Source organism: Micropterus dolomieu, linkage group LG01 (assembly GCF_021292245.1).
Source record: "Micropterus dolomieu isolate WLL.071019.BEF.003 ecotype Adirondacks linkage group LG01, ASM2129224v1, whole genome shotgun sequence".
Classification (NCBI taxonomy): Eukaryota; Metazoa; Chordata; class Actinopteri; order Centrarchiformes; family Centrarchidae; genus Micropterus; species Micropterus dolomieu.
The window spans coordinates 13215563-13219533 of NC_060150.1; the positions used below are offsets into that span (position 1 = coordinate 13215563).

At 41.8% G+C, this 3971-nt stretch overlaps 3 non-coding genes across 3 annotated transcripts; all 3 read right to left on the minus strand.

The window, feature by feature from the left end:
• Positions 1-490: 490 nt before the first annotated feature.
• On the minus strand, positions 491-563 carry trnam-cau. The gene has a single exon. It is a non-coding gene; the product is annotated as a tRNA-Met (tRNA).
• A 263-nt stretch (positions 564-826) lies between these two features.
• Positions 827-899, minus strand: trnam-cau. Its single transcript has one exon. It is a non-coding gene; the product is annotated as a tRNA-Met (tRNA).
• A 916-nt stretch (positions 900-1815) lies between these two features.
• Positions 1816-1888, minus strand: trnam-cau. Its single transcript has one exon. It is a non-coding gene; the product is annotated as a tRNA-Met (tRNA).
• Between the last annotated feature and the right edge of the window lie 2083 nt (positions 1889-3971).

A 3971-nucleotide genomic window follows, 5' to 3' on the forward strand; every position in this document is an offset into this window, starting at 1 on the left:
GTCACATTAACAACTTTATGTCCATTGACTGCCTGGAGGGTAGCTAGTGTTTGGAAGGGAGAGGAGAAGTGTGCTGCAGCTCAGTGTTTTTCCACCGGTGTTTTTGAGGGCGTGTTGGACTAGTCGCTCAGCGAGCATTATGACACGTATTTTCATTGTGACATCACAAGAAAGGGAAGTAAAGGCTGGACTACAAACGAGCTGTTTTCAAGCAGTTCAGAGCAGAGTTTTCTGTGGGAGATGGGAACTCCCTTTGGGGTGGACTTTGGGCTTTTTCACTTTGTAAACCTATTACATGCACAAAAAAAGATATATAGCTTATAAAATGCACTGCTATAGTTTATTTTCAGAAAGTTGTTAAATTAGCGGCCAGATACAACACAATAAGTCATTAATCATCCAATAATAAAATAGAGCACTCTACTTTAGGCAGTATAGTGTGTACCACCAGGGTCTACCTGTTTGTGTTGTCATCTGACTTTAAAACACCTGCTTCGTGTGAGGCTTGAACTCACGACCTTCAGATTATGAGACTGACACGCTGCCTACTGTGCCAACGAGGCCTGAAATCACCTGCTTTGTGATTCAGATGAATTGTCTCAGGTTCAACTGTGGAGGAACTTGGTTTTCAAAATGTCTGCCTACTATGCCAACGAGGCAGTTGGATCTCTTCTCACATATTAAAAGTGAGAAATAACAACAACAAAGAAACACTGGTTGACCGATAAGGGTTTTTATCAGCATCTTCATGTAAACCCACTGGCATTAACAATATGTACCACCAGTTTTTGCACGTTGCGTTGCTGTAATATGACTTTAAAACACCTGCCCCGTGTGAGGCTCGAACTCACGACCTTCAGATTATGAGACTGACGCGCTGCCTACTGCGCCAACGAGGCCTGAAAGCATAAAGCATTATGATTCAGATGAATTGTTACAGTTGCAACTGTGGAGGAACTTTTGTAAAATCAATAACAACTGTGTGTCTGCAGACCAAAGTGCTCACACAAAGGCTGTAATCAACCTCAGATGCTTTGTGTCATGACATGATGAAAGAGGGGGAGCACAGGTGAAGGAAACACAAGACTAAGAATAATACTACAACAAAAAAACATTAAAGAGCAAATAGTAATCAGTGTTGAATGTGTGTGAGGGATGTTGTCATAGATTTAGCTGGATAGCATTAAACAAATGAGCAGGAGTGATGCTGGATTTTTTTAATTATCAACTGTACGTACGTGATAGAAGAGCTTGAATCTTGATGCAAACCTACTCCCACTTCACTTCTGACGATATGTACAATCACTGTCCATCCTGTTGTCATCTGACTTTAAAACACATGTGCCCCGTTAAGGCTTGAACTAACAACCTTCAGATTATGAGACTGACACGCTGCCTACTGCTCCAACGAGGCCTGAACACTGGCCAGAAAAATACATTGTCTTATGCTGCAGATTTCAGAACATGACTGGTGTTTAATGAGAGTGGGGTTCATTTTTTCAAGCGACGTCATTCAGCTGCATTATTCTCTACAGTATAACAATATATATTCAACTCTAGCCAGTGATGGTTTTAGATTAGAGCTGCTGTCATTTAAGATGATATATCGGCCTCATGAGTGCAGGGATCGGACGATGCAGATTATCTCAAATTCCAGAAATGGGCCTGATTAATCGGTCTATCACTACAAAGAACTAATGATGGATCTGCTGGACTTGTTGCATTCTCAACCTCTTGATGTAAACCCACTGGCATTAACAATATGTACCACCAGTTTTTGCACGTTGCGTTGCTGTCATATGACTTTTAAACACCTGCCCCGTGTGAGGCTCGAACTCACGACCTCCAGATTATGAGACTGACGCGCTGCCTACTGTGCCAATGAGGCCTGAAAGCATAATGCATAAAGCATTATGATTCAGATGAATTGTTACAGTTGCAACTGTGTAGACACATTACATGCAAAGTGAGATATTTCAAGCCTTTATTTGATATAATTTCGATGATTATTGCGTACAACTTATGAAAACCCCAAATTCTAAATCTCACAAAATTAGAATATTCCAAAAAAAAAAAAAAAAAAAAGGATTTTAAATACAGAAATGTCAGTCCTCTGAAAAGTATAATCATGCATATGTACTCAGTACTTGGTTTGGGCCCCTTTTGCATGAATTACTGCCTCAATGCGGTGTAGCATGGATGCTATCAGCCTGTGGCACTGCTGAGGTGTTATGGAAGACCAGGATGCTTCAATAGCGGCCTTCAGCTCTTCTGCATTGTTCGGTCTCATGTCTTTCATCTTTCTCTTGGCAATGCCCCATAAATTCTCTATGGGGTTCAGGTCAGGCGAGTTTACTGGCCAATCAAGCACAGTAATCCCATGGTCATTGAACCAGGTTGTGGTACTTTTGGCAGTGTGGGCAGGTGCCAAGTCCTGCTGGAAAATGAAGTCAGCATCTCCATAAAGCTCGTCTACTGAAGGAAGCATAAAGTGCTCTAAAATGTCCTGGTAGATGGCTGCACTGACTCTGGACTTAATAAAGCACAGTGGACCAACACCAGCAGATGACATGGCTCCCCAAACCAGACTGTGGAAACTTCACACTGGACTTCAAGCATCTTGGATTGTGTGCCTCTCCATTCTTCCTCCAGACACTGGGACCTTGGTTTCCAAATGAGATGCAAAATTTGCTCTCATCAGAAAAGAGGACTTTGGACCACTGAGAAAGAGACCAGTTCTTTTTTTCCCCCTTTAGCCCAGGTAAGACGCTTTTGACGTTGTTTGTTGTTCAGGAGCGGCTTGACAAGAGGAATACGACATTTGAAGCCCATGTCCAGGACCCGTCTGTGTGTGGTGGCTCTTGACGCAGTAACTCCAGCCTCAGTCCACTCCTTGTGAAGCTCCCCCACACATTTGAATGGCCTTTACCTATCAATCCTCTCCAGGCTACGGTCATCCCTGCTGCTTGTGCACCTTTTTCTTCCACACTTTTCCCTTCCACTTAACTTTCTATTAACACGCCTTGATGCAGCACTTTGAGAACATCCAACTTCTTTTGCAAATACCTTTTGAGGCTTTCCCTCCTTGTGGAGGGTGTCAATGATGGTTTTCTGCACAACTGTCAGGTCAGCAGTCTTTCCCATGATTGTGAATTCCACTGAACCAGACTGAGAGACCAAATAAAGGCTCAGGAACCCTTTGCAGGTGTTTTGGATTAATTAGCTGATTAGAGTGTGACACTTTGGGCCTACAATACTGAACCTTTTCACAATATTCTAATTTTCTGAGATTTTCATAAGCTGTAAGCCATAATCATCAAAATTATATCAAATAAAGGCTTGAAATATCTCACTTTGCATGTAATGAGTTTATCTAATATATTAGTTTCACCTTTTAAGTTGAATTACTGAAATAAATGAACTTTTGCACAATATGCTAATTTTTCGAGTTTCACCTGTATATGCAACACATGTATCCTCTACACATACGGTACACAAACAAGGTCAGCATAACATAACATAAAACACAGAACTGATTTAAAGTGTTGGAAAGTGAGCTGCCTCAGGGAAAAAACAGATGGAGATTTTTCTTTGATTGTGCTAGCCCCTGCTGCAATAACTCCACCTCTTGCTTAACGTGGCCTTTGGAGCAATCAGAAAAGTTTAGTGTGCTGATACAAGTTTTTGACCGTCAGGACATCAGCTCTGAAATATAAGCTGCAGCTCTGCGATTTATTACTTTGAAAGAAATCAATACATTCTGAAATCAATCCTAACTTGACGACAGCATTAAGTGGTCAAACAAGGACTGATGGGATCTGCTTTTTTACCTCTAGTTAAGAGTCTGGATGCAGCGAGGAGCAGATGAGGGAATGCTTTCACCCAATGAGTTCCAATGCAGGATTACAGGATCGCATAGATGTAGTACAAAGAAGTAATCCAGACGGGTAGTGTTGTGCTACTTCCTCTCA